This window comes from Pseudomyrmex gracilis, unplaced genomic scaffold (genome assembly GCF_002006095.1).
Source record: "Pseudomyrmex gracilis isolate BER0280 unplaced genomic scaffold, ASM200609v1 scaffold_11, whole genome shotgun sequence".
In the NCBI taxonomy this organism is placed as follows: domain Eukaryota; kingdom Metazoa; phylum Arthropoda; class Insecta; order Hymenoptera; family Formicidae; genus Pseudomyrmex; species Pseudomyrmex gracilis.
This window is the reverse complement of record NW_018020595.1, coordinates 920,161-946,275: the sequence shown is the minus strand read 5'-3', so window position 1 is coordinate 946,275 and position 26,115 is coordinate 920,161. Positions and strand designations below refer to the sequence as shown.

Sequence of the window (26,115 nt, the reverse complement as noted above, 5' to 3'; positions counted from 1 at the left end):
GAGCAAAAACTTATGACAAGCACGCAATCCACGAATCTCTCCTGTAATGTCCTTGAAACACGACTAATTCCCACCCTCAGTGCCGGTCACTTAGATCTACATGTGGCGCGCGCGTTTGCATTTTTCTATAATTTTTTTAATTTCTTCTTTCCTGATTCCATCGTATCACGTAGTGTGTATAAATTCTGTTTCTCGGAATTCAAATTACCTTCCGCAAAAATGTCCTGCTGCTGACTTACGCAACATCGGTAACAAGCGAAGAGGTGAGGAAGGGAAAATGTCAGTGAAATGATTCACTTTTATAACGATGTCGATTTTCTAGTACAATCTAGTGTGTAACTTTTGCCCAGGTAGGTTGACGAATGAAGAAGACTCTTCGCTACATTTTAAGTGACACGCACGCACATGTGTAATCGCGTGATTGCCGTTACAAACGTTCCACTTACAGAGCGCGAGAAAAAATCGAGATCTCATTCTCTCGGATTGAACGGAGGATCTTGTCTTGAATGTAAGTCTCGAAAATAATAAATGATAACTACAAGAGAGCATTTTCCGAAATGTAGAGAACGTTGTGTTATTGATGCGTGTCACAACCGCGATAACGCGTTTCTGATTCCTGTGGATAATAGGCCAATCATACGCGATCGCCTAGAGACGGTTATTAACATAATCGTTGTTATAATTCGATACGACTACTAACCGGTTGCGATTACAAAACGATCATAGGATAATTATATTTGATTATTAGCAGAACACAGCGAGTTTCGGCGTCGCGTTTCCTCGGCTACTAATTTCTAATTGCGTTACAGGAATGTGGCGAAACGAGGTGACGAACGAGGTGCGCGAGCGAATTGCTTTTGAGCCGCATAACAAACGTTGCGATCGATCGATGTGCATTATTAATACGACGGGATTGACTAGTTGAGTTTTCTAATGACGCAAATACAATTTCGAATTGATTACACATATCCTGTTATTAAAAAAAAAAAAAAAAAAAAAAAAAAAAGAAAATCCTGTGGAAATGTAAACGAGAAGTAGCGAGAAAGAGAGAGAGAGAGAGAGAGAGAGAGAGAGAGAGAGAGAGAGAGAGAGAGAGAGAGAGAGAGAGAGAGAGAGAAAGAAAGAAAAAAACTCAACAGACTAATAAAAAATCTACTTGCGTCACGGTGAAGTGAACTGGCTACCAAAGGGGGAAGACACTGCTATCGGCGAAAAAATAAAAGTCCACTCGAATCCTGAAGTGATATACGGTGTTCCCGATTTCCGTGCACGCGTCTGTCCCGCCCTCATGAATTCCATTGACACAATCTTCCCCGAAACCACTCTCCCGCCAGCTATGAATGAGAGAAGAGTCGCGGCTGAACCTGGACGGGGATGTAACGTTTTACGAAAAAACATTTTGTATGTGAAATCGTGTGATTGAAAATGTTTACTATAACTTTGTAAGAATTTAATTTTCTGTCATTTTACATACGTCGTGATTTCTTCGCTCAATCAAGCCGAGTGATACAATATATAGCGCTGACAATCTTGCGGATTACAAATATATCGCGCGTCAGCAACGTTGCGCACAATTTACGACAAAATTCGCATCGATTTTCGGCGGTCACGTCGTTCACGGAAGATATCTCTTTCTTTCTCAAACCCCAAATCCGTACGAAATCGAGTCCTTCACCGTTCGCGAACGAATTCGCCCCGTGACATCCAACGGCATTCGCCGACAGTGCCACTCAGAGAGAAACCAAGATGGTTACTGTGTCAGCACTTCGAGCTTCAACGATCGTCCCCGGAGCGTTTCCGCTCGCGGTAATGTACGCGACGACTAGTACGGTAACTTTATTTGTGTTTGAAATTTCGTTACGAGCGACGCGCGTCTACAACGTCAAAAAAAAAAAAAAAAAAAGAAATTTATCTGGAAAACGAACGTCGAAACGAGCGACATGCTCGCGGATAATCAATCGAGCCGTTCTTCTCTTTCAGCCGCAGAATTTACGGAGAATCGATGCCGCGAAGCACACAGAGAGCGAAAAGGGGTCGAGGCGTAGGGTGGCCATTAGGGGATACGGAGAGAGAACGTTTAGGATAGCTCTCCGTCGAATGGCCGGATAATAATCCGTGCCGTGTACATCCTCTCCGTTACCGCTGCAGCCACGCTACAGCCAATTAATCCGGCAATCACGAGCGGTTCTCCACCGCGCTCCATCTGGTTTATTTGCCATTAAGAAGGAACGCGCGCGCGCAGATACCACGTTGGCAGCGCCATCGCGTCGATGAGCGGATAGGGTGGAAGAGCGACGGGAAGAAGAGAGCGGGAGAAGGACGAATACAACACGCGGTCGTCATTGATACTGTGAATGGACGGCAAGGTTAGACAGATTTGGAGAATAGAATCTCGGAATACTGACTACGTCACACGGAATTGCGTGCCATTACAATTCCAGTTTTACTGAGTGTCCCTTCATCCCTTTTCTCTCATCCGCTTGACTTTGAATAACCTTTTACTTCGTTTCCTCGTCGCTCGTTAACTTTCTTCCTCTCTTCCTTCAGTCTCTTCCACACTCTCCCTCATTTCTTCAAAGTTTTCTTTTTCTATAGATGAGTCTTCCTCATCTTTCTTACCGGCCGCTCCATCGCCTATCTCCATTTTACCAGTTCTCTACTCTGGTGGCCGACCAGTTACACGGACGTGGCTATCGCGCCGCTATGACGCGCAAGTGGAACGTGCTCTCGAGGGCTGTTATTCATCTCTTCCACCTTACATCGCCGCACGCCACGGCCACGAAGATCGCCATCTCCGGATATCGTTCGGAGGTTTCTTCGGCCTTAAAGCGTTATATCCGAGACATCTACAACCTCGCGGCGAATCGCCCGCGCCATGAATTATGACTCTCTCTGGAATAATTTCTATCTACGATTTACACAATGACGCTATCGTGCTTCATTAAAATACTATGACGTTAAAGAACACATGAATAGAGAAAAATTGGCTATCGCGCTCTCGTCAAACAACTGTATTAACGTATTGCGTACACGTATATCTAAGAGACTCGCTTTTTAAACCCCCCCTCTCCCGTATTTTCCTGGTCGCTTTTCAGGGTGGAGATGTACACCGGCGGATCACGATTCGCGACAAAATAACGCTACGTGTCTCGCAACAATGACGTATCTCCCACGTATCTCGAATTTGGTGAACATGGAGCGGACGTTCGACGGTAATTTTCGCGGCACTAATTCGGCAAAGCTTCATTAACCCGACGTCGTGCCCGGTACTTAGGCGACGCGGGGTATAATCATAGTTTAAATTCGGATCCCATCCATTGAAAATCAGTGGCTCTGACCCGCTTCGCAATCAGGATACCGGTTGGGGTGACGAGGCGGGGTGGGGGCTATCATAGGGCATTTGATCCGCGGCGGGTCATCAATATTGCATGAGGGGACCGCCGAACGCGCGTACGATCATGCCAAATGTTGGGAATCAAAATAGTGACGGAGTTTATAGTTCGCGAGAGGGGAATCTCTCTCTCTCTCTTCTCTCTTTCGCGTTGTAGTGCGAGTGCGAAGTTTGGATTCGAAGCCGCGCGTTCGACGTGTCTCGTCGACGAGTCCGGTCGAGATCGGATGCGCGACTCGCTCCATCCGTGAAAACTCGGAGTATACATCACAAATCGCACATTTCCTGCGATTCTCCTTAATTCACGACGCATTATTTTTCGCGCAGGCAGAGTTTCTATGTATTTCTAGTGACACCGTGTCACATACACAATATTACGAAGCGATAACATATTCAACACAACAATTTACGTATAAAAATCAGCATTTATTTTTGAAAACAAATAAAGTTAATCTCACGATCGCGCCGTTAACCCTTTTACAAGCTCTTTGTGCGTCTTCACCGCAAAGTGGATCAAAGAAACGAATTATGTGACAATGCGAGGAGAACGGAACGCTCGTTCTCGCCGGAGCAGTCAGTTCCAGAAGCTGTCCTTTAATAATTTATTAGCGAGCTCGCTGGCGGAAGGGGAGCTCCTGATTGTGTCGTGTCGTCTGTCCCCTGCAGTGTCGGGACGACTCGCCGCGGGTAGTCCTCGACACGAGCCTGGGTACTTCGATGCTGTTGCTGTTATTAATACAGGGAACTGCGAATCGAATTATTTATCAGCCGAGCGAATTCAGAAAACTTTTATCTTGTCATTATTGATCTAATACTGACACATAATACAGATTGATCAAAGTACTGTTAACGGCATATGAAAATTACATCGATCGATTAATCGCAAAGCGCGAAACATTAAGATGCGACACTATCCGCGTATAAAATTACTATCGCTGTTATCTGTCGTAATCATCACTACAACGAATGCGCGCGTTAAGTCGAAACGTCGTACGGAGGTTAACGATCGAGAAGAAGACAAGACCGGCAAACTATCGGGGGCACAGCCGATTGCATCACCGATTACATATTTACTTCGCGGCGGGCGCGCGTTAATAACTATTTCGCGGTATCTTTCGCACTTATCGCACATGCGCCCGCTCGTTTATGCGAAGCTATCAATTACGCGGATCCTTAGGGAAACGTTTTGCCATTAGTTGGCCGGTTATTCGGCCGTAAGTCATCGGCATAATCGGTCGACGTCGTGGCATTAGGTCCCGTCGCCGCGATTCGTCACAATCCACCGGGACTTTCGAGAGCTTCATCTTCGCTACATCGTCGGATCGTTCACAGGATTGCGCTCGCAAAGACTTACCGATAATCCCGAGTGCGGCGCAGTTCCTCGATCGTAAATCGACTTTCGTTTGTATACACGAACTTTCCGTCGTTCGTCCGACGCGGCGGACCCGCCGCGTGTGAATTAATCCAACGACAGGGGCTCGCTTGTGTTCACGCGCACAAACACACACGCGCGCGCGCGTCCACGCGTGTACGTGAATGATACATGCGTATTTCGGGCCGCGTATATAATAACAGGTTGCCAGTATCGGGCCCTCTCTTATCCTCTCGCGGCCTCTCAAGCAGTGATGTATGCGCTAATTGTGAGGCCCCTCGCTTCGAGAGACTTTGCTCTCTCCGCGCTCCGTCCGCGCTCAGGTTCCCCGACGCACAACCGTCGATATCTTTTTCTCTCTTTCTTCGTGTATATATACGTGCTTCATCGAGTGCCTCCTTCGCGCAGTTGTTCGGTTTTTGTTACAGACAGTTTTTTTGTTTCATAATATATTCTAAGTTTCTTCGCAGAACGCGAAGTTGCTCGCTTGATGTAGATCTGTGCTCTATCGGATATTACAGCTGTTATTACTGATTGATAATAATAGAGTGATTGAGATAATAGTGTGACTTGAGCTTATAATGAAGAATATTCCAAAGATTTCGCTGCACAAAAAGCGTCGTATAAAAAAAAAAAAATAACACAAATTAGCGTCGAGGTTATTATAGATAGATGGATATTTATGTCTATCTCTTCACTGCGCAATCTTGTTATTCACATAATGACATTTCAAATATTTTGCGCGTTTAATCATCTGTTAATAGCTGATATAATTTTATTATTTCGCGGACAAACTGTTGTTATTTTCTTAAATCACCCCCGGGACTTCTGAGACGTAAAACTGTAAATATATTTGCGACTTTATCTCGCAACGTTCTAGGTATACGTGGCGAGAATGTTGCGAAACGTGAAAAGGACGACAGGCCGACACGACGATCAGCTTGTACAGATAATTTGATTTCAAAGAGCTGGCGGATAAAACGTTATTTTATATGTCTGCTCGAAGGGTTCCGAGAGATCTGCGACGTCAAAACGCACACGATGCATCGACTGCCCGCGGCGTCGCAATTAAGTAATTAAACAAATCTGTCGAAAATAAAGTTACGAATGAATTCGTATACGCCTCACGATCGTACTACGCACGAAGGAAGTAAAGTCATTGATAAGAGACATGCGAGTGTATTACTCGAAAGTCCCGTTGGTTATTTGTACGCGCTTAATAATCAATTAAATGTTACGAGAAAACAGCATTACAATCAGTAATTGATGCGTCAAACGGTATTTAACGTTTGATGTTTAAACAATATAACTGATTAATCCACTCGTATATAAATTAATAACTGAAAACTGTACTCTGTCGTCTCATTTTTGTACTGTTTTCTGTGAAAGCGCGAAAGAAGCGCGTCTGAGCTTTTCTAAAAATTCACAACTTAGATTAAACACACGATCTCATTCGGGGGGAAAAACAAATCGTATGCGTGCCGCTATTACGATGTTGTGACTCAAGCCGACAATCTCGTTGGTACGCAATCGACCTTACTGCGAACATTAACATCCAGCCCGATCCCAAGTTTAATCAAACGCTAACCGGCAAAGATTTAATCTACCGCAGACTCCCTCGAGAGACCACTATCTCTGTATCTCTTTGTCGCTCCGTTTCTCTCACTCTTTATCTCCGTTTCGCGCTCTGCATACATCTCTCTCGTTTTCTCCCTCTCTCTCTCTCTCTCTCTCTCTCTATCTTTCTCCTTCTCTCTAACCCTCGAGAGAGTAAGTAATATAATCACAACATCGGGGTGGCGTCGTTATTTACAGGCACTCCATTTGCGGTATAGCAAACGCCGGCAAACGAGGTCGATCGTGGCGACGATATTTTGACTGCAGCCACAGTTAGGGGATAGACCTGTATACGCGCGAGTTCTTTGGGGGTTACACGCTCCCTAATACGCCTCGGAATTAAATCCTCGCTTCTAATGCGATTCGGAAGCGATATCGCTCCCATCACACCACATTGATTTCATAAACAAAGAATGGGCGAACGGACAAATATATGTTAGAAGATAATCGATCTCACAATTCCGGCTCTTTCGAACATAACCGAGATAGATTTCGATCCGAATGTGAGTCGCACAAAATGAAACCTTCATTATAATGTACTTTGTGTACAATACTTTACTTATACTGCCATCGTAATTCTTAAAAGTAACCAAGTCTTGATTTTCTTTCATTTTTTGGCATACTCCGTAGTTTCCTGAAGTATTATAATTTCATTCGTACTCTAAACACAAATTCCCATTGGAAAAAGTTGGCAACTCCATCGGATATCGAGACAAAGATAGAAAAAGAAAAAGAAAGAGAGAGAGAGAGAGAAGAGAGAATTGCTCGCGCGCGTTGTCATGCGAGAGTGTAGGCGAGTATGTGCGTGTACAGTGCGCACAGAGAGAGGCGCGGCGCGATGCGCCCGGTAAGAGGAAGACGTGATCGATGCCCGTGGGATGCGAGGGCGTTCCTGGTGCGGGAGGCGCTCGAGACAAATGGACGTCGCGCGTCTACCGACCACGCCTTCCCGCGGGAAAGAAGAAACTCCGTTGCGTGTATGTTACTTTCTCGTTTCGTCTTTGGATTCTCCTCTCCGAGAGACGTCTTCGACGAAGGTTTCGCGACCACTCCGCGCGCACGGCTGACCGCGCGAAGAAAGCTTTTCCTTTGATCGTTTCCCCGATCCTATTCCCGTGCTTTACGCGTTTCGTCGAGCTCGGGCGCCATATCTCGAGCGATCGAGAATCAACTTGCCGATCTGATAAGACGCCGATTGTGTTCCGGTAATTAATGTCAACCACGCGGCAAACGATGGATCGGTGTTGGACTGATAATAATAATCAGCTTGTAAAATCTCTACAGGCTCTACGTCGTTGCATATATGTGTCCGTAGGCGAGCAATAGAAGGCGATAGGTCTTTAGATAGTGTGTATTAGTACAAGAATATTATAATACATTGTTAGAATGTACGCAATATGAAAGCAGCAGAAAAAACAAGCACTCCTTGCCGTTCGTCTTCTAAACATAGAAGCAAACAGATTACGTCGACGAGCGTGATGACTTCGTGAAGCGTGCTCGTTTCGCGACTTTTCGTTTTACGAGAGAGAAAAAGAGAGAGAGAGGCATGAGCCCCGGCATATCTCTCTATAAATAATACCGCGAGAGGCGAGAAAGAATCATTGCTCACGAAGAAGGAAACGCAAGAGCGGAGGTACGAGAGGCACGGTATTTAAATTCAAGCGAGGCAGAACGCCGTACAAACAAGGCGAACGGCGATAAATATTCAACGAGTCCCGGGAAGCTACGTCACAATCCCGGGTGTACAAGTCTTTTTCGTTGCCCGAGCTCGTTCGTTGCTTCCCGTCTTGCCGGACGTTACACGGCCGCTGTCACGACGAAACAGCGTCTTGGAAGAATCATATTTGAAAGATAATATTGACACACGATGTTTTTAAATAACAAGAAAAGATTGGAAGAAGATTGAACAATGTTAACATTGCGTTATATAACAAATTATATAAACAAATTATTTCCAACTATTTTTAATCTCTATTACTAGTTATTTTTCTACAATTTTAATGACTCTTCATAATAGTGTTTTAAAGTAAAAAAAAAAAATAAAAAATCTTGACTTTAATGCGCCATTGATACATATTGTTCGTCAATATGTAGAAAGCTATTGAAAAATGACACGCGATCGATTGGTATTTAAGAGACAATTCGGAACCGGTGTAATGCTCGGTCGGAGATGAAAAATCTGATCCGATCTTGCGTGACGAGTCGACGTGCGAGAGGCGTCAAGAGTTGCGTCAAGGATTATCGGTCGTGAGGACCACCCAACGAGTCCAAGAAGCGCGAGCTATCGTTCACGCGGGGGTGGGATAACGATAGCAAAAACCTGTCCTAACAGCAGGATCCGCGAGATAAGGTGGTGAATGCAGGTGTTTAACGGTTGTCCAGTCATCGCATTGTCATTACTTACAACTGACATCGCGGAGCGGTAAAGCTCTCGACGTCGTAGAAACGCCATGGGGGTCGAACACTCTTTTAAATTTCGAGAACACGCGCGTCCAATCATTTTTGTCGTGTCATCGACAGTCGAAGTGTCTCGCCGCTGCAGCGGCGGGTGATCGACTATCGCTCTCGCGGACAGACGAGAACCTCTTCGTGTGTTAGCAAGAGAATAAATTATTTCTCTGAAGAAATTGTCGGCCATACCGATTTCCTAGTTATGATAGGAAAACCAATGATGGTTCTGACACACAATGAGACGCAATGAAATTTGTGCGAGCCATCAGAGGTGTCGCGCGACACCTGTGCATCGGTACGGCGCCGATGATTGATGTCAGTGCATGCACAATGCTCATACATAGTTGTTCAACAACGTGAATCGTGCCCAACCCAGCTGGAGGTGGGCCCGCGGTGATATAACATAGGCCTTTACGACCCATCAAGACGTTTGTTCGACAACGATCTCGAACCGCGCGCGCACCATTGCGTGGGTTAACTCGAGAATTTTTTTTTAAAGAACCGTCTTTGTGTCCGCCACTATCGAGTTCATCTATCCCGAACGTTAAACGCTATTGCAACACAACCGTGTTCGGCTAATAATCTGCCGGGACTATATGTAATGCGATATTGTGTACGGTAAATTCTTATTTACGCACACAATTGATATAAAAAAAAATTAATTATTTTACCAAACGCCATCGTTGAAAACGTGTCATACTCCCGCTCGCATGCGCGTGTACACGCGCGCTTGATGCGCCGTGACTCTCCGATACCGGCCTACCACGCCCATTGCAACCACGTCCATCCGTCCGTATACAGAAGAGAAAGCAGTTGCTCCGCAACGAGCGGAAAACAGAAAAACGTCGCGGCTACGCCAAAAATATGCGCAAGAGGATCAAAAATAGGACACGGCTAAGATGCGATAAAAGACGGCAAGAAAGATACAAATTTCCGATTTAGTTTCTATGTTTCTCATTTCGTAATAATATTTTTATGTAATTTTTTAAATACTCGATTAGTCAACATATTGGCCAAGCGGACGCCAATTGTTTATGCGTCGTAATTTTTCGTAAGTAAACAAGAAGTGCGCGTTTTCGCCGGTCTTTCTCACCGTGGACGATCTCCCGTTCCCTTCGACGTGGTTTTTCACGCATCGGCACGCGCGCGCGGGAAATCCGAGAGCTACCGGGAACGAGCGAGGAAGATAATATCAGGGGCGCGCATAACGATCGAACACCGGGAGCCTCTTCGGAACATCCGAGCGCGCGTGGTGCACAACGTCGTATATCGGGGGCAAAGAACGCGGAATCGGAGATCTCGGCGTTGGATGGCGATGGGGAATAATTGCGCGTTTGCGCTCGTTGCGGGAGGAGGATTCCGTGGGCCGCCTCCACGACTCCCGGTAGTAATTATCGAATCCCTCCTCTTTCTTCCCGTCCCCCGGCATCGCGAGGAGCCCTCCTCCATCCCTCACGTCTCCTACGTTACTTGGGTGTCTTACGAGAGATCTCTCTCGGTCCTCGTGTGTTATTATTCGGTGCGCTGCTCTCTCTTTCTCTCTCTCTCTCTCGTGCGCGCTTGCCCTCGCAAGCTTCGCGTTTAGATCGCGGCTTCTTCCGTCTATCGGACCTCAACCGGCATCGCCCGGCGTTTTGTTGGCGCGCCGCCGCATCAGAAGCAGCCCCGCGCGACGCGAAGATTACTAGAATTAAGGCCGCAGCCTCCGCGATTTCGAGCCGTGGAATCGCCATAATCTCATGCTCTCGGGAATGACATCAGCAGTATCAACTACCCTTGCCGCGACATCATAGACATTAAATTGCAGCACGTATGCGTATAGTTACACCGTTTTGTATATTGTTGCGCGTCCAACCGCAACATCGCTCAAGATCGAGATTGATCGATAAAAGTGACAATCGTCAGAAAAATATATACGCGCTGCGAGTATAGAAATATTTCATATCAGTTAATGACCGCAGAAGTGAAATTTATTGATTGCCGCGGGCGACGTCGCGATACAGATAGGTCAAATCGGGTTTCGTGATGCGTTAGTGGCTAATGCATTCGAATCGTTCTTAATTTTCCGACGGCGGCTGGAATTGTACGTCAAGATGGTTGCCAGTTATCTTGCGAGGCGGATCCTTCTATCGAAGTCGCCGACGGACAGAAGGACGCGCGACGATTTAATTGCTTAATTGCCGAGTGCGCCGGTCGATCCCATCGATTCCGCCGCAGCGACAAAGGAACTCTGTCCTCTTGGCCGCGAGGCTACCGAGAGTTCTTCGTAGATCGAAATCGTCGATGAACAACTCAATCGAGATGAGCGCGCTCAGCCGATAGTATCGCCTTTCCGAGAGACCGGTGTATTAAAGTTTCTGCCACGAAGAAGGCGAGGCTACAACTCTTTTCCGCGAGCGCGCATTCATGATTCTTTGATTGACTTTTACAAGATCGATGCATGACTATACTATAACACTCGGTTACACTACGTATTTTCAACTCTTGTCTCTCAAGTTTGTACGCGGAGAGAATTAAAATAATTTCAAACGTAATTTTCAAATGTGTTAGGTCGCATCTCTCTCTCCTGAAGTTATTTTACTAACGCATTAAATAACAATAATAAGAAAAACAGATTTGTTGTTAAACAGGCTATCTTTACACACGTCTATTAGTTTAAAACTCATCACTGTGCCAGACCCTTCTGTTACTCCACCCACTAGGCCGCCTAACGTTGCCTTGTTCTACTCGTGGCCGATTGCACTCGGGCTTCCTTCGCGACTCTTTCCTTTGCCAAGGTTCTCTCTGACAAAAATCCGGTTTTCTACGTAATAAAGTTATCCCAGATAATAATATACGCGCCAAATCTCAATGAAGACATAGAGAAAGTTATAGGTTCATACAATGTGATTAAACAATTTTAATGGCGCATCATTACGGTCGATTACGATCGTAAAATCTCGATCGACTGAGAAACGATGAGATATTCCGAAAGTTTCTTTTGCATTGCTGCAAAGAAAATTGCGAATGTTTATGAAAAGAAAAAGAAATTAAATTAAAAAAAAAATCTGTATGATGATGATAAATAATAGTACATTCATTAAATTTTCTTTCTCTCTGTGAATATAATTAAAATTATCACACTTTAAAGCAAAGCTTAATTTTTTACGAATTTCAAACAAACGTGTTAAACTCATGTCGCCTTAGTACAGGTTGGTAAAATTATCATAACTTTTGAAATCGTTAAACTATAAGTAGATTGTCATTCACGATCAATTACTCGAAGCTTGTCCGTTTGCTATTTTGTTTCAGCCGGTAAGTGTATACGATGCATCCTTTGCTGAAGCAGACGACCGTCGAGCGTTCATCCCAGGATGGCTATCTTACACACATGGCAACTTTCAAGTAAGCATGACTTATATCGTTATTGTGGATACATCGTAAGATATTTGTGAAAAACCTAGGATATCTTTAACCAATACGTATTAAAAACACGCCAGAACCGAAAGAAAAGAAAGGTGGTCGTTCGTCTCGTCGTTGGCGGGATCTCGCAGTTTCTTAATTTTCGGTAAACGGGTGACGGGTAATTAACGGGTGTGTATTGTAACGCATGCCTACACGCGCAAAATGTATGCGTCGGCGTCTGCTCTTCTGTCTCCGTCTCTCCTCTTTGCACGCGCGCGAAATGCATACCAGTAACGCGCGGCGAGGTGTTGCATATGCATGCGTCGATCGATATGAATGCATCGTTGCATGCTAAACGACTGCGAGCCGTATCTGATCTGCCATTTTCCTTTCGGCCGCGAAAGGCATCCACGTCTGTGGCGGCGCCGATGCGGAAACTCATCGTGTGAATCTCCGATTATCAACCTCCACTTATTATCTCCTTACCGCACAATGTGTCGGATTGCGTGTAAGATTCCGTGCCGTCCGTTCTGGTTCTTGCAAAATTCTCGAATCGCGCAAGAAATCACGTTTCACAATACAAAATCTATCGTTTCTCAATTAAAAAAAGAAAAAAAAACGCGTTTCGCTCACTCGGTTCGCACTCGGATCTCATGTCGCACGCTCGACTTAAAAAACAAAAACTATCTGACTTGCCACGAAAAATCATGAAGTTCCTGTATTACATCAACCGTCGTTAGTAAATGTGAAAAAAAAACTCGTCGTTGTCGCTATGTGCGAGATGTGCTCGCGAATCCGACTAAAAACGTTCTTCCAGTTCTCTAAGAGAAGAGATAATGATGTGTCGTGAAAACACAGTGTGTCTGCGATATAGAAGGAAAAGGAGTAAAAAATATTAAGCTGTCGAGATATCAGCATCGTGATTACGTAGTCGGAATGTTATGCTCGCCGAGTGCTACTCTAATTATAATGCAATAAAGTAGTAGTAGGCGCGCAGTTGTTATCAGGTCGTTCATCTCACCGACGTTCATTACGAGGTTGTGGTAAATTGACCAACTCTCTCGTACATAATGTATAGAAATATTGATGTACCACCGAATGGAAATATATAAAACATTTTGCACACAAAATAGATCTGGCTAAAATAATAATGCAAAAATGCACAACATTTTCTGCATTCTCTTTCGTAAAAATATCAAATAAATATGTGAATCACAAAGCGGTTTAAATCACCGTCGTCCAATCGGACGATACAAATCGCTATCATCAAGATAGATTGTAGATACGTATATATTTTTTAGATGCTATCCAAAAAATGCGATTCAAATTTCGAAATTATTTTCCATTTGTATAAACAAATACGTCGCGCTGTGTGTTCACATCGGAATGGGAATGAAAACTATATCGATGCATGTAGATCAATATTGCAAGATTTTATCAACACGTGTGTACGTGGCTGCATTCGTCGGATGCATCGCGACGCGGTGCCGACGACTCCTCGCCAACCGGCGCCTGCCCTGTAATTGCGATTCGCGCACTGTAATAATTATTACCTTCGGCCTGTCATCAGCGGCGACGTCTGTGTGCTTGTCGTCGTCCGTCGTCGCCGTTGACGTCGTGACCGTCGTTGCTGAGCTTTCGAAAGGAGGCCAGCAAAAATAACCCACCCGACTCGTTCTGCGTAGAAGCGAAACTCGAGCAATGAAAGAAAAGAAGAGAGAGCTCATCAGGGGTGTATTGTGCGTCGTGGTTTTATAATCAGGCCATTCGAAGGGGAACTCCTCGATAAAGCGCGAATTTAAATTATCATTAGGAGATCGCTCTCCACATCAAAGGAATCGGAATCGCAGTCAAATTTTCAATTGAGAAGCTTAAAATACTTTGAGATCGATAAATTAGTCTTGTGTGACACGCGGGAGTGTCAATCAAGACTAGTCACTTTTTTTTTAACGACGCTATGTAATAAGAACCGAGGTACATAAAAAAGCTTTGAAGAAACATATCTCCGTAAAATTTAGTCTTTTGTATCCACCTCGGAATGTTGCGTTAGAAGGAAGATATGAAAGGTAGTGCAAATCAGCGTAGCCGAATGACGCCTTACCGGGGATATATCTGAAGAAGAATAGAAGAGAGAAAAGAGAGCCGAGGAACAGACCGCGGAATGAATGGACTCGGTAACGTTACACGGGGACCGGTAATTATGACTCCTCTAATCACCGACAATTACTGCAGTTACCGGTCTCGCGGCGCGTTATCTCGACCGGTCCATCTCGCGCTGCAGTGGAAAAAGAGCACTAGAAGAGAGAAAGAGAGAGAGAGAGAGAAGAGGACAGAACGTAGCGAAACTTCAAAGAATTATTGGGAAGAGTGCGAGGAACAGATTGTAATAGTCGGATTGCAGAGAAGAAAAAAACTTTTTGATCGACGATAATTTTTCAGACGTGCTCTCCATTAATTACACTCTTATACAACTACGCCTTCGAAGTTAAAACAAACATCTCAAATGAAAAGTTTTTCACAAAATTACAACTCGCGAGCGAAATCATGCGGAATAACAATAATGTCAATCGCAATTTTATCCCAAGACAATTTTATTCGCGCAACAATTTATCGCAAATTTTTTGACGCATAATCGCGCGACGAGCGGAAGGACCGATCATTCCATATCGTCGTAGATGGATTTTAATACATTTTCGCCAGTCATCGGACTCTTCCTCTTCCTCCAGTCGCCTCCTTCCCCTGCGCCCATCATCCCGTTACGTCGAGGTCGATATCAGATCGCCACGCTTCGATGTCGGCTGTGTAATTCGCCGGAGCGAATACAAGCCGTCTGGTCCCGACGCAAGACGAACGCGAGGGATGTCGTGCGGGGTGATGGCGCGCGGGAAGCAGGAGGATATTCAAATGGCCGTACTCTTGTATGGAAATGCGCGAGATGTAAAGATGACGGTGGGATACGACGCGAGCCCCGTCGCGGGGATATTACCAGTCGTTAGCGCGACAAGCCAACCACGATAACGCTTCTCGGGAACCCCGTCCTCCTTGAACTCGTGGCTTTTAAGGTCCGCGCGAGCTGACGCGATGATTGATAATACAGAGAGCGCGCGCGGGGATTGATAATGAAGTACATACGAGAGAACGAACGTATTTTAAATAATCACGAAGAGGAGAGAGACGTTATTGCCCGTCAATCTCGTTTGTTATTCTGTTCGATTTTCATTGCCAGACGCATTGTGCGAGAGGGTTGTATTGTTGAGCTGCAAAGTATATAAAATGTTGACTTTTAATAGATTAGTAAACGCGTTCTTTACAAGCAAGTTCCGCTGTTAAGCCGCGCACGCTATCGGTAGGAAGGGAACGCACATTCGTAATGATTGAAAGCATCACTGCACGTCGCTCGTGTGCTTCGCAACGTGTAATTTCGTGGGCCGTGCAAACGTCGAAACTTTCGCGGACCTACGAGGGAGATATATGACCGAGTACCCTCGTCACTGAAAAAATCGAGCGCGTCGGAGTCGGTTCGGGAGAGATTTGGTTCCCTTCGGGCCAGAAACGAGATAGTCTTGCATCGTAATAGGTAACTCGGACACGCCAAGGTGTTATTAAAAGCGGCAAAACGAGAGAAAAACGCGCGGCAATTAAAAAATTATCCCCTTGTTTTGCACGTGGGAACGTTCTTTCATAGATCGTTTGTAAAAATTTCGAAAACAATGGCATTTAGCCATTTCTGAATGTTGTAAAAGAATAAACTTTGAAAAATATTGAAGTTCCAGAAATGAGAAAAACAAATAAATTTTGAAGAGTGGAGAAGGCACACAATGGAAGTACTTAAAGTAGCGCACTGTAAAATGAAACAATAAACGTTAGTAATTAACGTGCAACGGCGAGGCAGCTTTTAGCTGAAACACTTCGCGATCAGATCGCGAATATCCGTACATGTCAATATAGCGTTAGTCAATTTCTGCGATAATTAGGTGCGATACGCGAGAATACATGACCGTTGGTATCCTCGCGAGGGTCGACCTAATTAGGTATTGATCTTCCGGACAGATATCCTCTCGGCAATAAAGTGGCATGCCTTCTATAATTGTAAGATACCTCTTGTATATAAAAAGCCTGATGTGCGAATCGGTCTAGCATCTCAATTATTGATCGCAGCGATATGCCCATTCAATGACGACTTCTCGGTTCAGTGTAATTGCTCAATATATTCAACGTGTGTTAGAACAAACGTATATATGATCCATCACAGAACCAAGAATTTAAATCTTTCAAAATAATAGAAGATTGTTACTGCTCGGTGCAAACCCACAAAACATTATTTCCGTCAGATGTACACGTTACAACCATATTACGACAAACCTCCCGTCTTTTCATCGCCAGGAGACACAAGTAAAGTCGCGCTATCGCCGGGCCCTGCCGAGAAGTCCCGCTGGGGGTACTTCCCAATCTTGTGTTGAGCGTATAAGCGCGACATAAGCTCCGACCCGAGCCAGCGGACACGCCCGCTAATTGTATGAATTATGTATGCAGCTCTTCGAGAGACTCTTGCCAACACGCGCCGGGAGGATCGAGACGCGGCGCGTGTTGATATTCGTTTCTTTCCCTTCTAATGGTCGTCGCAAAACAGATAAAAGTCGAGTTCTCGTTAATATCACATACATTGAGATTACATATCTAACATTATCGACAACAGAATGAATTTAAAAGCTATGTGACAGTTATTCACCGAGCTCGGAACTGATCGTCGAAAGACTCTCACATATGCGAAATCCAGGGTTAAAAGTCGTAGTTGCGAAGACAGTGCGAGTTTCACGATGACCTATCGACGGACGAATTCGGGAGAGAAGGGAAAAGAGCGAAGAGCGACGAAGGAAACGACGGCATTCGACGCACGCGTTTTACGAGTCCAGCTTCCGCCGAGAACCGGGCATTATTGAGATTAACAGACAGCCGTTTCGTTCGAGATAGGTCTTCGATGGGATCGCCATCGAGGAAGTCGACGGTCCGTCACCCGTAGAAAAAAAAACGAGGGAAATGTAAGGAAACTCTGCTCTCTGGCAGAAATATATACGAGCGTCGGTTACGGAAGCGTTGTAGCGTACGGCATCACGATAAACCAACCTTATACGAATAATTGACGTCAAACTTCTACACATACGAGAAAATATATATATATATATATATATATATATATAAATGTATGATATAAAATACAACATAAGAAATAAATAATCAAAGAATGTTGAAGCATGCAATTGCATCCCGTAAACTCCAATATATCTCATTATTGAAAAATGCGAAAAATCTCGTCCAGGAGAAAGAGAGAAAGAGAAAGAGAACATCTGAACAATCACGGCAATATACGGAGGAATAGTTACACAAACATATAGGTATATTATTATATATACTTCTATATTATTAATATATACTGAATCATTAATTTTCATTTCAAAATCTTCTCAGCATATTAGACAGACTCCCCTATCTTTCACGCCAACCGCTTACCTATCAAGTTTGATCGAGACAGCAGGTGTAGCGTGATCTCGGATCATGTTACACGCTTAGCAGATATTTCACTGCGATTATCAAGATGACAAATAAAGGATTTTGCAAGAGCCTAGCAATAGCGCGAAAATAATATCAAGTATTTTTTCACAATGCTTTCATTATCGTTGTAGCCGCATGTAGTTTGCACGCGCGGTAGAGATAAAAAAACGCGCAAGAAAATGCACAGAAAGCGAGAAAAGAGATTAGGTATGATCATCTTCGTGATTGCGAAGTTCGTCGAACGCTCGTTAATCGAAGTTCATCGAGCATCATCGTTTTACTGTGTTCTGGGGAACGAGACAGTCAGAACCGATGATAGCGAAGCGTGATCGAAACAGGATTGACTTTTACGACACTCGCAAATCGCCTGTGGTTGGCATTCCTCTTCTGCACGCCGGCAGGTAGCCGATTCTCGGAAAACGACGTGAAATACGCGCGCCGCGCGTGTGTTATGTTATGTAATAGTCAAACACGCGAACGAGAAATTACGAACGAGAGGAGATTTACGGATCGCGTTTACGCAAACAACGACGCGCGGATGTGTCTGAAAATTTGATGTGTCACGGACAGAGGGATAGTTTGCAAACAAAAATTGTTTCTATTTTTCAGTCCATTCTCTCTCATTTGTAACACGCGAGGTCTTTCGATCGCGAATCATCGTTAGAAAAAGAAATGATTTATGGCAATATATTACGCTGCGACTTTCCGATCGATCTTCCATTGACGAGGAGTGTCTTCGCATTCACGAAGATATTGATGCTTGCACACATTCGCTCTAAGTTCACCTTCCACATGTAAACTCGGCAATTATCCCGTGAGCTCTCGCGCGCGCTACGACGTAATGACGAGTTTCGCCCGGACACCCGCTATTGAGACGCAAGTAAATACCATAATAATACGATTAATGGCGCGTTATGAATTACAAACTGGATAATGAATAAAGTATACGTATGTATATGCGCGTGTTCCGCTCTTGTCCTCTTCCGTGACTTACGTTGTCTTTTTTGTTTTGTTTTTTTTTAATACACCACGGTGAGATGTACCTGTTGCCACAATACGAAAATCGTGTTCTCCGAGAGAAGAAAACGTGAAGACCGAAAATAGAGAAAGAAAGAAGGCGAACACGCGAGAAAAGTTTCATCGGATCGTTATCGACGTATATTTTCGCGAGAGCCATTCCGGACGAGGGATAATCGCACGCAATTTCTTGCCTCTTTGCTTTGGAGCGGTTTCACACCTTCGTCGTCCCCTTTCTTGCCCCCGTCCGTACCCGGCCACAAACCTCATCCGAGAGAGCCGCGGCTCTCCGAGGTAAAAGGTTAACTTGATAACCACGCGGTAACCGCGGCCTAACCGCCGGCTAGTAGGGCCCAACTGGAAGAGAGCGCGAAGCACCCCGTGGTGGACCGTATGTTGTCTGGCCGCAACGCGCGCCAACACGTACTGCCAACTACCGTAAGAACCCTCCTCCTCTCTCCGTTTTAAGCCGCACCGTCCGTCTCTTCCTTACGCTATGTACAGACACCGCGATTGCGGTCGAGAGACGCGTTCCTCGAAACGGCTCTGAGAATTTGTAGGTAATTCTGGGTCACGCTCGTGCGTTCGATCTGATATACACCGACGTTTATCCGCCAGTGCGAAACTGTAAACGTCGTGCGTAACGAGCCGTTGAGGTTGTGTCGAGTCGTTCGATAATGCAACGCCGATACTTTACGACGCTAATATACTTCATTCCTCCTTTTTCTTTTTCTCTGGTACATTTTAACGAACAGAACGAAATTCCGAGTCTCAGCGAAACGTACGATCAATAAATACAAAGAAACAATTGTATTAAAACAATTTTATCAAACATGTGTAAAATGTGACAAGAAACAAAGGCGTGTGTCAGACACACACAATGAACACACTCGGTGATGCCACGCGACCGCCATTCCGCATCGCCAACATCGGTTTTCTCTCCAGAGCGTCTTCTCCGCGATAGTTCTTCGCTGCAAGAACGATTGTATGTGGGTACGCGCGCGCGGTAATCAATTAATTCACCGCAGTGCAGTACGTGAACATTCTCCGCTCCCCGTTCTTATCCTCCTCGTCTCTTCCTTTTCATTCGCGACGATCCGCGTTCACCTCGTGGGCGTATCGCACTCTCTCTCTCTCTCTCTCGCACGTACACGCGCTGCGAGGATATTAGTCGAGATTGAGCCCAAAGAAGCGAGCCTCGCGTGGATCCATTAGCTTTTATATGCGCGCAGAGAGAGTGCCCGGCTAACGTACTAAGATGCAACGTTGAGATAACGACGGCACACCTCCTCTCTCGATCGAGGTAGCGTCGCGATAATTAGAAAATTAAATTGTCCGAGAGAACTTGCACGCACGACCGATAACGCGCACATGCGACTCTTTCTCTCTTTTATGCTCTTTCTCGAAAAAAATCAAATATTCCAATATGCAAAAAAAAACACAATCATATCCAAGGACATATTTTGTAAAAATAATTTGTAAATCTTCGATAATCGTTTGTCAAGAGAACGTAGAAAGTTGCAACATCGTCGTCTCGTGACTAATATCCAGAAATAAAAATCTAATTCCTCTCGGTCGTATAAACTTCTCTCTTTTTTCTCTTTCTTCTTTCTCGGAGCGGCTCGAAGGCTTACTCTACGACGACGAGAGAAGGATCGCGTAGGCGCGCAACGAACGCAGCGAGTTTCTCGCACAAAGCAGCGACGATATCTCGGCCGGTCCACAGATAGGCTCTTTAGATAACCCAAGGGCTGGTGGGTGGCTGATTTAATGCCGGCACGTCCGAGATAGCGGGAGGGGTGAGAGGACGGGACGCGGGGGAGCAGATGGAGGGTTGGTTCGAGCGGTTGGGGGTAGCTCTGATATTTTAATACAACGGGAAAGCGTGATGCTCGGTCATCCATCTAGTGGTGCTCCCAGCGGTGCGTGCGCATACTCGATTTTGCATACGCGGATATCGCGATGCATGGCGGACGCACGCGCTACTTCACGTGCCCGGACAGGAACGAGAAACGGAGGGAAGCGGCACTGTCGTTCTGTAACAGGAAGGAAGACTGTTTGTTACCATTATCTTCCTTTCTCCCTTCGCCCTCTCTTAGCGGAAAGTATGTGCTTCGGCAACGATGAATATTTCGCGGTCGACACGAACGTTAGATATCGAGGAAGCGCGGAGAGATTTACCTCGAGATATATAGTTGCGGAAAATGAGATAGATGTGAGATGCATTTTGATAAATAACATAATAGTATAAAAATTTATCGCGAGATCTAATTGAAATGTTGATTTAATTTGATTTTATTTTGTCGATAAAGTGTCAAAAACTTACATAGCTCTGTTTCGTGCAAAACAAAAGCTGCGATATATAAATGCAAAATGTAGATAATTTTAATAATTTTGTTATATCCCATAACATCTTTGATTGTACAAATAATTTTATAAACATATGTACCAGCAGATCACTATAATTTTCAAAGTTAAAATATAAGACCATACGTATATGTAATACGAACGGGTTAAGATAAAAAAAAAGAAAAAAAAGAAGAGAAAGAGAGAGAGGCATCAAAACGACAACAATCGAGCGCGTTTAGACACGGAGAGAGAAGAGTCTCGCCGTTTTCTTCCACCCGATTAGGTTCCCACATACTATACGAAACCACCCCCGCGACACGCACACGCAGTTGGATAGATGGGCCTGCTCGCACGTAGTACGTGGGGTAGTACGTGTGTGCGCCTCTCGCTTGGCACAAGCAACGTTTCGACGTTGTTTTTTGTGTCTGGCGGGCCCTTCGCTGGCCGGGTTCGGGCTTCGCCACGATTTAGTGGCCCTAATTGCAGGGTACAGCTATTTAATTACCAGGTTCGTGGGCCCTGCCGCGGTCCCGTCCCGTCCCCGGGCCCCCGCACGCCCAGACCCAAAATGCGAGTACATTCGTACGGCAAGAATACCGTAGATACGCCGAGTTCTGCCGCACAAGTCCACCCACAAAGCAGTGAGACGATCCCAGTCTGTTCGCGACTCGAGGATTCACCCGATAGGCGCCGCGCCGGTGCCGCTCGCGGGCCCGCTTCGCTCAATTTCGATCGGCATTGAGATTTCGATTCGAGATATCGAGATTTCGTCTGCTTGCATCGTGCCGCAACCATCTAGACTCGATTTTATAAACCGCCAATCGAATTTTATTCGCTCCAGTCTTGAAGCAAAATAATTCCGAATCAATGGCGGTATTAAAAGCCGCTCTGCGCGCTATAATCGAATTGTCATAAAATACTTTGAACAATAACATTATTAAAAATGTCGAAATTTGGAACGTTCTGAACCAAATTTATGCGGGAAAATCTCGGAAAATTTTCCATGCGAGATGTTCAACGACCGAACCATACGGACCATAAATCTCTGTCGATAAAACGAATTGAGGAAACGGCAATCGATTCCGTTCGGCGCGCGGAATCTTTTAATCGTCGCTAATAACAGGGTGCGCATCTGGTAAGAAACGCAGAACGCGCGCGCGGGGCTATCAAGTGATTGATAAGTCCATAAAGCATCCTTTGCTGCTCTCTCGTAATCTTCCTTTGGACCGGTGGTGGTGTCGATCAACGCTGATGGTGATAGCGACGGTAGTGGTGGTGATGGTCGGGCTGCGGTTTACGCTCGTGGAGGCTGCAAATGCGTCGTATCGTGTGTGCGTGTTTTTTGGCCGCGGGTGACGCGGTGACGAGATGATGACCCACCCGAAGTCGGAATCATCATGATTACCCCGCCCGCGTAACTCGTAATGCCGACCAAAACCACCCGAGCAACTGCCACCGTTGTGCTAGCGGTATCCTCTTATTTCTCCGCTCCGCTTAGACGCTACCGACGTCAACGCAGATTTCTATTATTAGACCGACAGGAACTAACCATCTCCGAGTTTCGTCCCGATTCATCAAACTACCGACTTGAGGAATCGACTAAAAAGATTGGCGCGTGTTTCACGACATTTCTTGATGTAGAGAATGCAGCTTCCGTTTTGCTCACAAAGCTGCACACGACCGCGCGCGTTCTTCAGATTCGAAAAGTTGTTCAACCATTTTAAAGGCGCCGATATATATTCGATAGAAATTAGATATCTGGCAAGATATTCGCTTGACCTCTATCTATTTCTTTCGTAACCCTTTCGGCGTTCTGCAAAATGAGCGCGCGAGTCGATTAGTCGGTACAGCGACGAGAGGAACGTCTTCCCGCCCTTGGGAATACGCGGGCGCGCGTGAGAGAGTTTTAATTGTAGACCACGGATACTGGGGGAGGCTATTATTCTTTCTCTGGTCGGTAAATGCAGCGCGATCCGCTCCTCTCTCTCTCACTCGGAACACGGAGAACAGGAACGAGAGATGGAGAGAAAGAGAAAGAAAGATGTAATAACAGACCATCCGTGCCCGTCTCCGCTCGAGAAGAAACGGCCATTCGTTCTTTTCGTGCGTCTGTCCGTCTATTCGTCTGGCAGTTTCATATCCAGGAGAACGCGCGCGAGTCTTGACCGACACAATTTTTCATCGTTCATCCCCTACTCGCACATTCGCGCACCGACTGCATCTCGCGCGCCACTCTCTCTTTCTCTTTTCCCCTCTTGCCATCCGAAGCTTCTTTGCTTGCAACATCGCTAAGCTTTTTATCCGGTTCGCTTGTTTTAGCCGCGGTCCGCCTTCGGCGTCATTCATCATCCCTTAACGATATCGACGCTTGTTCTCTTTACGGAAAAGTTCGTCGGCGCCACCTGGCCTCGTGCCATGTGTATCGATCTACCATAACACTTTTCACCTTTCTCCTCCACCACGGAATACAACTGTCGCTCGATGATCAATGCGGTTTCAGAAACGATGCGCAGCGGAAATCAATTTGTTTTCTTTACTTATTAAAATTTGAGAGAAATTTTGAAAAGATTAATTAACGCGTCATTACGCAGAAGTAATGTAATAATTCGAACGTATAAATTACTGAGAAAACTCGAGACATATTTTATTTGTTGAAACCAGAAGATAGCACAAGCACCTTGTCAGCGGCGCACCCTTAGCGACGCCGAAATGATCCCTTTGAACTTGTTTTTTCGGCATTTTGGCGACTGAATACAGATCACACACGCGGCTCCCACTATATCAAGTTACAAACGCTAGAGACTGACGGGGTAAAAATGAAATACCCTCAGTATTATGCGCGCGAAGGAGGGAGCCATTGAAAGAGAACGATTCTGAAAAAAAGAATTGAGCTCCGCGCGAGCTTCACACAGTTGTTTCTTTCACATGTTTTTACACGTAACATCTATCAGTTTGTATTAACCCTTTTTACTGCAGTCTATTTGCAGACAATCATGTCCAGACATGCTATGTCTTTCACTGTCACATTTTGATGCGAGCGCAAAATAACACTCTCGAATTTAATAATTTTAATTTTTCTAACATATTTTTGTTGGCGTTAAAATATTTTGTTATTTAACAATTCCTGACGAGTTGAACTCGTCATTTCAGTGCAAGGAGTTAAGTCATAATCATAGATAGACGATCGCACAATGAAAACGTAGTTTGACAAACGAAAGAAGTGAAATTGCGCAAGTGATTTCAATGGTTTTTAAAAGTCCCGATAAGATAATGATGCGTTTTACGCGAACGTGCGTTTGCTGGTTTACGCGAGTGAGCGACGAACGGTTATTATTGACTCGGCAATAAAATATATCGAGTAATCGTCCGCGCAACTGTAATTTCGCATTAACGATAATTATATCGTTAAAATTTATGTCCCGATGATACGGTATCCTGTTATTTATGATCTTAATTTAGCGCCTGAAGAGACGAAAGTACGCACGATGCAACGGTGCACAAGAACATCTTGAGTCGTCAAGTCGTCTGATAATACACGTATTCCGTTCTTTATGTGTCTTATATTTTGTGAGAAATTGCAGAAACACGACGTAATGTTTGCTCGTGTGAGATAAATTAGACGAAATATCTCTAGCGAAAAGTGTATCAATTCTCACTGACGAAAGAAATCTCATGTGAAAGATTATTACTAAGATACACGATTTTCTGTAACAAAAGATTGTCATTAACTGATATAAAATCGAGACTTCGCGTTCTTCGAGGCGTAATAACGACGCATTAACATCTCTCACTCAGTCATTGTAATTTCTCCATTGCTCTCTTGTTTGGGCGCGAAAGGAGTTTCTCTCGTGTGATCTCGTGCGCGAGCAAATGAAACAAATACAGAAAAGTTACGAGAAGAGAAACGGGGAATAAAGAAAAGAGAGAAGGTATGAGAAATAATGAAATCGTGAGAAGGGAAAAAAGATGCAGGTGGACTGAGAAGAAGCAAGAGGAAAAGGACGAGGAAGAGAACATAGGGGAACGAGAGAAGAGCTGAAGAAGAGGAAGACGAAGAGCGGCGCGGACGCTGTGCCGAACCACGTGATCGTAGAGCGTTTTAATTGGTCGGGAGCGCGATCCACGAAGCGATGGAGGGAGGACGAGATAACCAGGAAAGGAGGGAAGAACATGAAGAGGACGGTGGGGTGATCAGAGGGGTGAGGGAAGAGCGAACAGTGGTTTGTTAGGGTTGCAACGTGGATTAGACGATCGCGAGGTCGTACTCATAGTCGACGGGGACCGTCGGGTGAGGGCGGGCGCTGTTTCTGCCCCACCAGCAACACCTTCCAGGATGGAAACGTACTCGTGAGGTTCCTTAGAAACGGCCACTCGACGCACTCTCTTGGGGCACGCGCGCGCACGCACGGCCCACGCATACACAAAGACAGACGCGTATCCACGCCGATAGGAGCGGACTCGTGCGCGGTAGGGGGGCCAACGAAGAGAAAGAAGAAGAGAAACAAGATCCTGGGTAGAGAAAGACAGGAGACTGGCCTCCGTAACCGAGTCGTTCTTCTCCTACGTGGGGGGACGAAAAAGCTCAGTTATAATTGTTGCACGCCGCGAGGTGCATCTCGCGTCCCTCCGATAATTGTTGACTTCTTCCGCGTGGTCTGCAAAACTCGCGCGGGAACTCGCGTCGTACGACATCGGCCGAGTGAAAATCCGTCGCGTCCTCGACCGACCTCGTTATCGACTGACCTTCTCCACCTCGTCCGCGGCAGCTCAGAAATTACTGTGATTACCGAGATATACGAGGGCTCGTGGAGCATTCCGAGCGGACTACCGCTGTAGCCGATGCACCTTTGAACGTCATCCGGGAAGCGTCTTCTTGAAGGCGCGCGAAAGTGGGCGGCACGCTGCCGATGAATTGCGCGATTATTAAAGAAATGGATTAACAAAAAAAAAAAAAAAAAGAAATAAAAGAAACAATTTACTTATT

The 26,115-nt window shown here is 45.3% G+C and overlaps 1 protein-coding gene across 2 annotated transcripts in view; it reads right to left on the bottom strand.

Annotated features, from left to right (window-relative positions):
• Positions 1–26,115, bottom strand: part of LOC109863597 (translation initiation factor IF-2-like) — a 144,921-nt gene that overhangs the window by 34,908 nt on the left and 83,898 nt on the right. The window lies entirely within an intron of this gene.